Consider the following 13,057-nt stretch of genomic DNA (forward strand, 5'->3'; position numbering starts at 1 on the left):
TCTTCTCACCACCGGGCTTCCCCGCCACCTCTTCACTATCTGACTCTGAGTCAGATAGAACCACCGGATCAGCCGTTGAGGCCTTCCCTTCCCCTTCACACCGGCAACAGCTTTCTTCTTCCGTACAAGGGGAGGACCATCTGCGGATTCCTCAGAAGAAGACAGGATGTAAGGATTTCCAACAGCAGGTACAGCATTGAGGGGTTCAGGATAGAATATCTCCTTACCTGGCCGCCGGTGGCTCAGGATCTCTTGGCCCGGCGGATAGACCTCCACAAACCTATCCGCCGTTTGCTCCAGGATGGGCAGCTCATTGTCGTCCAGAGCACGAGTGCCCACCCGCACGGGACTGTCAGCTTCCCGCGGGAACAGGAGCGACTCCAAATTATTCCCCTCTGAGAAAAGAAACAGTTAGAAAATAAACTAATATCAGCAAGAAAGACAAGACGTACCATAAGTAATAGAGTTCAAACCGTATTCGAGAAGGATAGGAAACCGAGACGCATCCTTCCATACCCGGCTCATCCCCAGCAGCACCATCCCGGACTCCGCAAACCGGTAAACCGGAGATTGGACCCGGGATATCTTAGCGAACCATTCCGCCTCCTGGTAACTGGAAGCATGAAGGCTCGGAAGCGCTTGACCCTTCTTGAACTTCATAGCAATGGGGATGGCGCGGGCAGAGATGTAGAAGAACTCCCGCTTCCACGATCGGAGACTGCGCTCGGTCACGCAGATCTTTAAACCCTTGATACGGGTTGTCAGGGTGTACCACCCCTGGACGCACCTCCAAGTATAGAAGGTCATCAGGCGGTCCACGTAGGGCTCAATACCCAGAATCCGGCACACCCACTCGAAGTGCCGGACCTTGGCAATCGCCATCGGATGCACCTCGGTCAGGTGCACCCCGTGCCTCTCCAGGACACGGTACATAAACTTTGTCAATGGGAACCTAAGGTTCCCATAAACAAAGAATGCAGCATATACCCCGATCTTGCCACTGGGGGCATCGTACACAGTCTGGTGGGATTCAGGAAACTCAGGCTCGAGAGACTCGAGCATGAACTTCCTGACGATGTACTGGTACTGATCGACAGGTAGAGCACACTGGCACTCGCCAGCAGTACTCCTATCGTCGGCTACAGCTTCAGCATCATGAGAAGACATTTTTGCAGAAAGAAGAGTGATTTCGGGAAAATGCTTGCCTGAAAAAGGGGAGTATTTGCCGGAAATCACTAAGAAGAAGAAGAGAGGTGAAAGTGTGAATTGCAAATAACCCTCTTCCCCTTTATATATAGTAATCGCAATTAATGCGGTGAATTTAATGCGGAGGAGAGAGAAATCGACAGTGCAATGAAACTATGACACGTGGCAAAAAGCAAGCTGGCAACAGCTGTTGAAAGGACGTGCCAGTAACTTCGCGGCCACGCGCCCGAAAAAACACGCCCACGCGCCTGAAAAAGCGACTGGAATGACCATGTTCTGTCACGTCACCATAACTTCCTGCACGTCCTGACACAGTCAGAAGAAACTGTCGCACGACGTTTCAGATGTTTGGATTGTTCTTATCCTTACCAACCTTTTGAATTTCAAAATTCAAAAAGATTCAAAAGTAAGCGGGAAAACACCCCTTACCTTGGCAACCAAGTAACCATAAGACGGACGCGGGTACAGTGTTAAGGCAAAACCCTTCACATACCTTGCACCCGCAGGGAATTGAAGCCAAGAATACCCCGGCAACAAAGTAACTATAAGACGGGTGCGGGTACAGTGTTAAGGCAAAACCCTTCACATACCTAGCACCCGCAGGGAATTGATGCTAGGGGCACCTTGAAAGTAAAGTAACCGTAAGACGAGCGCGGGTACAGTGTTCAGGCAAAACCCTTCACGTACCTAGCACTCCGCAGGGAATTGAAACCAAGAAGGATCTTCTGGGCAATGCTTGCGGAAACGGAAATAACATCCCCGCATAGCGGGAACGTCGAGAACTACATTGTTTGAGGCTCCAGGATGGAATTGGTGGTTTAAACATGATTGATCACTATGTTCAAAACCTCTAAAACCTCAAGGAGAATCCACACAAGTGAGACTCAACGCTCCTGACTTGCGAGAAGGTTACATACCTACCCGCATCATACCCAAAGATCAAGCAAAAAAATCGGGAATTTTTGCAAGTGACATTAGGAAACCCGCGGGAAGAATCCCCACGGAGAACCTTAAAACTAAAACCCCTTTTCAAAACCCCTTGCTTAAAGTCCAAAAGTTCACCTCACTTTATTAAACATTCATGAGAAGAACATTGGACTGGGGGGACTTGAAGAGGTAGGTCCCAGCAGAGACCAGTTGGTCCCGCAAGACTCACCTTGAACAGGGGCGTCTGCGCAAAGGCCATCTGCTCCCGCAGGACCCACCATGCTCATAGGATCTTACGCGCAGTACACAAGCTGTACACGCAGGGAAAACCTCCCAATGGTGTAGTACCCCGCCTGTCCCCGCAGTTGCGGATACAAGCCATCAGGGAAGGCTACCCGCAGACAGCAGGGTTACACGCACAAGACGCTAGCTACTTCAGTAGTCACATGAAGGAATGAGCAAGGCGGGAACAATCCCGCCTAAATGAGCCAGTCTGATTCTGAAAGATCTTTTGTACCATACCTTCCAAGGTATGGATAGGACAGACGATCTGAACAGAACAGCCCATGAGCCAATCACAGGGTGACAGCTCATCGACAACAGGGCGAGGAGGAGCACCCTCTAGTACTGTTTGTCACTATTAGCCGCTGCCTACTCACCAACCCTTACTGAGGAGCATGCGCGGCCTACAGTTGGTGAAATAGTGTCACTGTTGGCCGTAACCTATTCACCAACCAGCATGGCCTGCGTCCAATCCACAGTAAGTAGGACGTGCATAATCTATAGTTGGTGGAATAGTGCAGCCGACTTTGTTACTGTTGGCCGTAACCTGCCCACCAACCAGTATGGCCTGTGCATAGTCCACTGTTGGTTGAACAGGAATACTATTCAGCCGGCTGTGCCTTCTAGGAAACCTACCTTCGGCTATAAATACTTCAATATCTTGGAATGGTAAGATCATCTGCTATCCAGTTATCTAGCAATCTCTTAATATACACTTATATTCAGAGCAACCTAGTCTGATTCTCACGCCGGAGGGTGGTCACAAGGAGGAACCCCCCCCCCCCCTTCTCAGTGACGAGCTTACGGTGTTTGTTTTGCAGGTCTCCTGAAGAACAGCCTTCTCAGCTAGATCTCATTCGTGGGAAACATTACTTAACCCCCAGATTACCTATAATCTGTACCGGGTCACTTAGTGTTTCTTCAGAATTGAAAACTATAAGTCCGTACATAGCACAACAAAGTTAAGTATTACAGTGATTTCATCGATGAAACTTGAAAATAATACATAGTTGTCGATTTGTCATGTATCACATAGAAGCCGGGAACACTGAACTAGCCGAAGGCCATTGGACTTCATCTCATATGAACCTGCTAAAGTCCCACCGACCTAAATTGTGGCATCAAGACACGTGAATCTAGAAACATAGAGATGCCTGCAAAAAAAACTACGGAAACTGAAGAAATGTTTGAATATTAATTTAATATATTAGTGGGCTATTCCAGTATTCTGCTTGTGAGTGTTACTATGTGTCTGATAAGCAGTATTTATCATATCAAATATTGAAGTAACCAAAACTCTATAATTAAGTGATAAGCGTATAGCACCGATGCACTTTCCAAGCGAAAAACTAAAACACGATTCGAGATCATTCAATAAATATTTAACACATTTAACTGATAAACAATGTAGAATGTCAAACGCTTATTGGTCGAACAAAGCGCACAACGAATTAAAACAAATATTAAAAAATAATTTCTAAATGCAAACAGAAAATTTTGGAAAAAAAATAACCCTATGTTAATCAACTTGGACCTGTTTACCGGGTTAATTAGCTTGGATCAATCCATTATCACTCAACATACATCTTGTGACGGTCCTAAGTAGGACTAAACGAGTTTGAAGTAGGGTTGTTCACGAGCAGAGCCGAACTGAGCGAAGGCTTGCTCGTTGGCCGTTGCTTGGCTCGTTTACAACCGAACCGAACCGAACGGCTGAAATTCGAACCGAGCGAAAACCGAAACGAGCCAAATTCGAATCGAGCATTTTTCGATCGAACATCGAGCGATTTCGAGCATTATTTATTTTATTTTCACTTTAAATTTTTCAATAATAAACAAATTTGAAGGTTGTAAATATTATATTTTATAAATAAGTTAATAGTTTTTAGACAAACGTGTAATAGATTGTAAATTTTTATTAAAAATAAGTTTGAAGTAAGATATAATGACATGTAAACAAACTTCTAGTATTATAAAAACTTGAAGGGAACAAATAAAACTATAAAATTGACGAAATATGAAAATTTTAAAGAGATAAAAATATTTGTAAGCTTATATTTATGTGTTTTGTCTATATGTTTATATATAAAATAAATTAAAAATATTCAAGCCCAACCGAACCGAGCAGACCTTTGCTCGTTGCTTGGCTCGTTTACAAACCGAACCGAGCAGAGCGGCTCGTTTTCAATCGAGCGAAAAAACGAGTGGGCATTTTCTGAGCAAATTCCGAGCTAACGGAGAGCGAGTTCGAGCGACGAGCGATTTAGACGGCCCTAGATTGAAGTATAAATGGATCAAACTGCTTTAGCTTTCTCTAGCTTATAATTTTATTTATTTATTTTTGTTAGTGTTATTAGTTACTAATCTGTTTAATAGATACGTTGAGTTATAGTTCAATAACAGTGTTAGCATTTGTTTATATGTTCATGTTGGTTGGTTGGTTGGTTGTTGATGTAATGCTTGTCTTTTAAATAAAATAAAATATATTTTAAAGTAAAGTTAATTTTAATGTTTTACAATTCGGGGGTAGTGCGATCATGAGAAGCACATGATTCCACTGTATTAGAAATATAATATTCAAATATCTGTCTTCACTAATTTATTGTCATAATTTCTTTAAAGACTTAAGATTATATACCAGATGTAAGATACGGTTCAACTAGTCTTGTTAAAAAGTATGTATTATATTGGTGGGTTTTGTAAGTTTTCCATATGTTACTACCAAAAGAAATTACTTATACATTAACATAAAAGCTTGGTTTGTAAAGTTGTTTTAGTTGTCCGTTAAAATATTTTTTATTAGACAGCAAATCTATAAATTTGATAAAATATTGTTCATATTTTTCATTTTTCATTAATAATAATTCAAAATACACTATTTTATCTTTACTTTTCTAGTAACTTTAACATTCTAAATTTATACGTTTTTTAATCTTAAATTCCATATGTTTCATGAACAATATTTTTGTCGAATTATTAGATTTACCATTTCATTAAAAACAAATCATTTTCCTTTTCATCGGATTTATTCTATAGTTTTTCAAAATTCGTTATCAACATGTAAACATCGTATATATGGAGCTAGCTGAATAAGTACTAAAAGAACAAAAGTGAGGAACCAACCAAGGTTTATAAATAAGGACGTGATTCCAATAATTTGGTAAAAACACGTCAAATTTTGGTAATACTTCATTAAAGTTATTAGTTTCATCTACCATATCAAAAATTTTCTACAACAACAATTGTGATTCCAACCAAAACTTTATATTTTCTCATAAGTTTACGGTCATCAATAAATAAACATTTACATTATTTTAGAAAATTTGGCTTTGCTATTTTTTTTTTCATTAAAATATACACAAACTTTTACGTTGAAATAAGAATCTTGTGGCTCTTGTCCAGCAGGGCTACATTCATTAAAGGATTAACTGGTATTGTTTACATTGAAAGGGAAGAATGGACAAGTTGCGTTGTTATCCTTTTTTAATAACAAAAATAAGTCGTTTAAAAATTAAAATCAAGAATCTTTTGGTATTTATAGCACATTGGACACGACTATACAACTCCACAAGCTCAGGCACAATGAAACCAAAGTATCAAATGTGAAAGGTAAAACACGCGTTGGTTGTCAATATATGTAGTCTCGTTTTTGGTTGTCGTGTATGATTTTTTTATAACTTAAATAACGTTGTACATTTGGATACAGAAACGAACATATGATGCCTGAAAATCCATTTTTTTTTTGCCTAAAATTATACTCGTAACAAATTCATTTATTATTTTAGTTCTAAATATTAAATTATTATAGTTTTTAATTGAAAAATAGTATCTGGAAATTTCAACCTTAAAACCGTCCAAACCTTGTAAACTACGTTCTGATTGGTTTGGGTTCCTTTAAGCAAACATTCGGACCCATACAAGAATTGACCACACCACGTGTACGATTCACAAAAGGCCACGCAGTCTTCACTTAAGATATTAAATTATTACGTAGTTATTGAAACATGTTATTCTAAATCTCTTTTTTTTTTTTGGGATCGGCCATAACGCCGGTACCCCGTACGCGGCTCTCATTGGCTAAAGGTAGCCTGAGCCGGCCACTAGTCCGGACGGACGGAGCCCCTAACGGTCCACCTGTTGAGGGATTCACCGGATAAAACACGACCCCCACGCCCGCCAAACGGCACGACAGCGAGGAGCCGGTAAAACCGGGTGAGATCAGGACTCGAACCCTGACAAATCAATGTCATCCCTCATATCTTCCATATAAGTTGGTGGTAGTGAGATTTGATTCCTCTACCTCTCACTTGTAAAGTGAGTGTTTTACCATTGACCCACAACCAAATTGTTATTCTAAATTTCTAATCACAATTATTAGCTTTAACTTTAATAAATATAGTTTAATATTTGAATTTGGCAGTTGGTACTGACTTTTTTCTCCACCAACAAGGGTGCCTAACCGACTCATGTGTCATGGAGAAAGTAAAGTTAACTTTTTTTTAAGGCAAAATACAATAAAATATGAAAACCTTATATTAAAGGAGTTGGTATTGTGCTTCAATGGTATTAAGATGATGCTTAAGAGTTAAGAATTGAGATTTTAAGGTTTATTTACAGTGGTGAATTTCTTATTTGATGGTGTTTTTAGATGAGTCAGACTGGACATTAAAATTAGTATTTACGGTTGTTATCTCGTCACAAAAAGGCTCGCCAAGAATTTGGGATGATTCCAAAAGTTGTTAAAAAAATCATTAAGAAATTATGAATTTAAGGGTGTATTTGAGCGGCGTGTTTTGTTCACTACAGGCTTAAAATCGTGATTTTATTTTTAAATGTGTTAAAATGTAGAATTTTTAAAACTAAAATCTAGATTTTGTTCTTCATTAGTTTTTTTGTTGGACAAATTAATAGAAATTAGTTACGAAAAAAATAATCATTGCTCATCAAGTATAACAGATGATGAACGGGTAAGATACAACATCACTTTAATATGGTGTATAAGATGGTAATTATACGAAATAGAAGGTTAATGGTTCCATTTTTATAGAGGGTAGAAATTTAGTAGTACAGATTTTTTTTTTGAAAAATTTCTAAAATAAACCATTTATAGAATGTGATTCCAAATTTATCCCTCCTAATTCAAGTTTCCAACTTTGTCTCTTTTGGTATCTCGTCGCCGACGACATGTTAGGAAACACCAACGACGTGTTACTGAGTGGAAGTTGAAAGGTTAAATAACAGAAGATGAGCTTAACGCATCGTCCACACTGTGTTAGCATCGGAAACGCATCGTCTACCCTACGTTAGCATCAGAAACGCATCGTCAACCCTATGTTATGTCAACAAGTCGCCGGCCATGAGATCCGGGAATTCGCCGCCGCGATGTGAACATGGATGTCAGGTATGGCATCCCGGCGTTGACATCATGAACAAGAACTTGTATAACATATCGTCTGCGATGAAATGGGCCGGAGAACACATTGTGGACGACTTATTCCGGCCAAATTACGCCCACGTGTTGTTATCCGGTTTGTTCAATAACATGTCGTCGGTGTTCCCTAACTAAAATATCGCCGGCGAACGAGATACCAAAAAAACAAAGTTAGAAACTTGAATCGGGGGCAAATTTGTAATCGCATGCACTCTATAAATGAGTCATCAATTTTTTTTTTCTTAATGACTAGGCCATGCTTGATGCTAGTTGGGTGCAAGTGGGAAGAGATCAACTTACACTTACACTTGTATTTGACTAGGCTAGCCTATGTGTCAGAACTTAGCCATACACACATTTGCATGTATGTACCTAAAGCTTCACTTTTATCTATACTATATATAGAATGAGTAAATAACTTTTTAAATTTTAAGAGGTACAATCACTTTTGTATAAAATACAATCACTAATGCATACAATTTTTAAAATTTGAGGGCAATATTATATTTTCTTCATTGTGTTACGGTTAAAAATGTCTACTTTAGAAAATAATTACAAAAACAATTCTTCAACTTCAATACAACTTTGTAAAATTTTAAAGTAGTTACACATAAGCCCTCTATCTTTACCCATTTAATTGACAAATTCATTAAAAAAAATTATTTCTTCGCTATCTTTTAATATATTGTGTTTTAAACAAAAACAAACTTATCATTTCAATATGCTTATTTTTGTTGACGTTTCAATGTAAATTTTGTTTTATTTTGAGGTGTTGATTATAATGTACAAGTCAATTAAGCATAAGAGTACAACTCAAATATGCAATTATGAACCTAAAATATAATTACAAATTTAACCCTTCAACTATGTTCAACTGTTATAAATTTAATTAATAACTTCTCTTCCATCCCCTTAAGTTTACCCATATAATCATATATATTCTTTTTCTTTGTTTTTCATTTATATCTTTGAAAATAATTCGTTTTAATAGATTTCAAACATACAACTACAGCGTGTTTATTTTTGTCTACATTCCAATGTAGTATGTTATAAACTTATAACCAAAATGATTTCGTGTCATTTAAAAATATATGTCAATTTTGGTTCAAGTCAAAATGCCATTAAAATGAGTTTTGATCATTTTCTTTAAAATACTTTTATTATTTCGGGTCAACGATTGAGGACTTTGACATGTCTTGCCTTCGAGTTATAACTGGATGTAAGGCAAATAAGTTTAGGTCATTATTAAAAAAAATTTAAAAATATTATTTAGGCCAAAACATGCAATAAATAAAATGAGTATGAGTCATTTAAAAAAAATTGTCAATTTTGGTTTTGGTTAAAACATGTTATAAGCATAATAATGAGTTCGAGTCATCTTTAAAAAAAGTGGTTTTGATTTGCATTAAATCAATTATATGCAAAATGAATCCAGGTCATTTAAAAAAATATCAATTTTGGCTCTAGGTGGACATTAAATCTTTGGTCGTTTATAAAGGTTTCAAAAGACTTCCGAATAACCGTGACTAACATAATAAATATGGTTCAGGTCAAAATGCCCAACAAAATGAGTTCCGATCATTTTTTTAATATTTTTATTTTTTCGGGTTAACGATCGAGATCGAGGACTTTGATATGTTAAAATGTGTCATGTAATTCAACTGCGTTTAGGTCATTGTAAAAAAAATAAAGTTTTGTTCAGATTAAGATGGGTAATAAGTAAAATGAGTACAGGACATTAAAAATAAACTGTCAACTTTGATTATGGTTAAAGCATGTTATAAGCATAATGAGTTCGACTCATCTTTAAAAAAAAATAGGTTTTGGTTTTCGTCATAATAATTATATGCAAAATGAATTTTGGTCATTTAAAGAAAATATCAATTTTGCCTATTGGTGAACATTAAATCTTTGGTCGTGCATGAAAGTTTCAAAAGACACCCTAAATAACCATGACTAACATAATAGATTTTGTTCAGGTCAAAATGCTCAGCAAACTGAGTTTCGATCATATGAAACTTTGTTTTTATGATTCGTATAGTAATTGTAACGTACAAAAAACAACATTCATTTTTTAAATAAAACTGTATCGTGTCATATGTTTAAAAGGTTGTAACTACTAAAAATCTGTTCAAACGTATTGTTGTCACCGCAACATCGCGCGGGTATACTACTAGTTGGACATAACCCGCGAGTGCATTGTCATCTTGGAGCCTTGATTTGCCTAAGCAGACTAATGAAAGTTAAAACAAAATATATTTTAGCATACGCATACCGCAATATCGTTTAATAAAAATGTTATTATTTTCAAAGTGTGAGGGAAAAAAATTGAACTATTAATTAACTGCAATTAATCGTCTAAGATGAATGGAATGGTATCCTGAGGGGCTGGGATGCTTCTCTAGAGTATCCAATAGTATCATAGACCTTCATCAATCTCGTAATGCCATCATATTTTTACCCATTAACTATTTTCGAAACTCATATCTAGTGGCGCACTCGTTTTTCAAATATCTTAAACAATGTTAATATTTTCTCTCTTCTCCCTAGGCACACATGGCTCTCTCTCTCTCTCTTTCTCACACACACACACTCTTTTCATCTGTTAATGGTAACTGATCATGGATGTTTTAGTCCCTACCAAAAATGGTAGGGTTGGTGTAGCCACTAGGTAAACATGAACCGGGTAAGCAAACTCATGTAAGTTTTAACTATAATGGTATGCGGTATGGACACTAATTCACCAATTGGTGTCCTATGTGGTGTATTTGGGAATTTAACAACCATACTTTACATTTTTGAACTACGCGACGACGATGAAAACTGAAATTTATATATTTTTTCAATATTATGCTTATGTATAAGTTATAAATCAATGTTTTCAATTAATCAGGTGGTAATGTTTTATGTAGGATCAGTTTTAGTTATATTCAATATTAATTTTATCTCAGGTGTATTGAAGTATTATTTTATTTGAAAAGGTAAAGAAATGATGAAGTTATGAGTTGGAGAGTATTTCCTTGATATTATGAAAGATGGTGAAATGAAGTGTGTGTGATATGATGCTAACGTAACACTATAAAAACTGATAAATTATGATTCGTACCGGATAGTCTAAAGAGAGACCAGTAGGTAATCATTATTGACCTTTTTTTCTCATGTTTCATCATTTTCAAAACGTAAATAACTTTTTATACATTATTATTATTTTTAATTATTAAATTAGCTTTACAACTTTAATGTAAGACCGGTCATCAGGTGAGGGGCTTCGAAACCCCTCCCCAGTGTCACGTCAGCGTCACGTGTGCACTGGGGGCTTCAAAGTCTCACGTGTGCACTGGGGGCTTCAAAGTCCCACCCCAAAGATGCCCCTCAATGGTGACAGGGCTTCGAAGCCCCTTAATTTTTTTCTTTTTAAATTTAGTAAAACCAACAAACTTAATATAACAAATTAAATAATAAAAATCAAACTTAATTAAACTAAAATACATAAAAAAACATACAAATAGAAAAAAAAATACAACTAATTTTCGGCGTCCGAGTCCTCGTTTGCGTATTTTGCCATTATCCTTTCTTTCTTTTTCTCCAAAAACGTCCGCGTGACCGAATCTAGATGGAGAGATCATTTGCGATGAGCTTGAAGTCCTTCTCTCGTTGTCGTTCCGATTTAGCCTTCTTTCTTTATTCATGCATGGCTTTGTATTCCGCATGCATCGTTTTTCTTTCTTTGTGTATTATCTTGAGTTCCTCTTTCGAGTGTTTTTTTTCCTCGCGAAACTCTTTAAGTATAAGCTCCAAGTTGTCAAACCGCGCGCTCACGTCGGAACTCATCGAGGATGTCGTTCTAGACGAAGACCCCCCACCTCTAGCCGCCGCCTTGGCCCTTTCTCTTCCTACCGGACGTGGCAACTCTTCCGGTTCATCAAATTGAAAATCGGGATCAATCTTGTTTAAGTTAAATTGAGAACGAGCATCCGACGCGGCTTGAGACGGCGATTGATCGGCCGAAGTAGATGTTGTTTTTGACCATTTGGACGGTCGCGGTGAAGATGTCGGGATCGGATGCCACTTTGGCGAGCTCGTGCATTTCTTCCAAATTTCAAACATCCCCATGCCGATTCGTTACCATGAAGGCGATTGTATTGTTTCAACATATCCTTAAGAAGGTCGGCGTCGTTCGTGTCGCTTCCTCTGTTGTTTTTAAGGCGAGTATGAATTGTGGAGAAGTGGTTCATTTTTAAAACCATTGCCTTCCATTTGTTGGAGACGGAATCATCTTCGCGATAGCGACCTTGACCCATTATCTCAAAAAACTTACCACGTATTTCTCTCCAAATATCGCGGTGCGTTTACCGTCACCTAACACCGAGTCTTCGGATGAGTCGATCCACGCTTACGCCAATGCCGCTTCCTTATCGTCTTCCCACTTCTTCCAGTCGTACAATTCGTTGGTGTTTGATCGGCAACGACCTTCTTTTTATGGCTTCGCTTGCGACGAACTTGGGGTTCGTCGAATTGGGTTTGGGGTGTTTGGGTTTGGGGTGGCGGAGGCATAAACGGCATTGGCATTCGATAAAACATATCGTTTAGAGGCATTGCGAGTACATGTTGGTTGGCAAAGTAAGGGTTGGTAGGGTCATTGTTTGCGAGTAAACTAGCCCACCACCTTTGAGACAGATCCCACGGGTTTGGGTTGGTGTTCGGGTTTTGGTTAGGGTTTGAGCTCGAGCTCGTATTCTGGTTTGGGTTTGGGTTTGAGCTCGAGCCGGTGAAATTTGAGAAATGATTCATGGTAGAGAGTTGAGAGTTTTTTGTTTTAAAATTTGATAGTATTTTGTATTTATTTGAGTATGGAATGATAAAATGAGTTAGTATTTATAAATAAAATAATTAGTTTTTTTTTAAAAAAAAACTAGCCGTTCAAAATGAACGTTGGGGAGGACCCACCAAAACACTCCAAGCGCGCCGGCCGTTTGAACGATGGAATTAACGGCGCCCAAGGAACCACCGCGCCCCACTGCGGTGTTCCGCGCCCATCGCCCCACGCCACCTCAGCCAACCCCGCCCCATAGCGTATAGTCTAATTACAGTGTTTTATATTTAGAAAAATGAACCAATATGTATTAATGTGCATTAAAAATTACAGATAGGATATGCATTTACTTTGCTTTATGGAACACTATAGTAGGAACGGGCATGAGCAATTCGGGC

Source organism: Bidens hawaiensis, unplaced genomic scaffold, assembly GCF_021521415.1.
Source record: "Bidens hawaiensis isolate Kalapana, Puna unplaced genomic scaffold, B.hawaiensis_p1.1 tig00017853_1, whole genome shotgun sequence".
NCBI lineage: Eukaryota > Viridiplantae > Streptophyta > Magnoliopsida > Asterales > Asteraceae > Bidens > Bidens hawaiensis.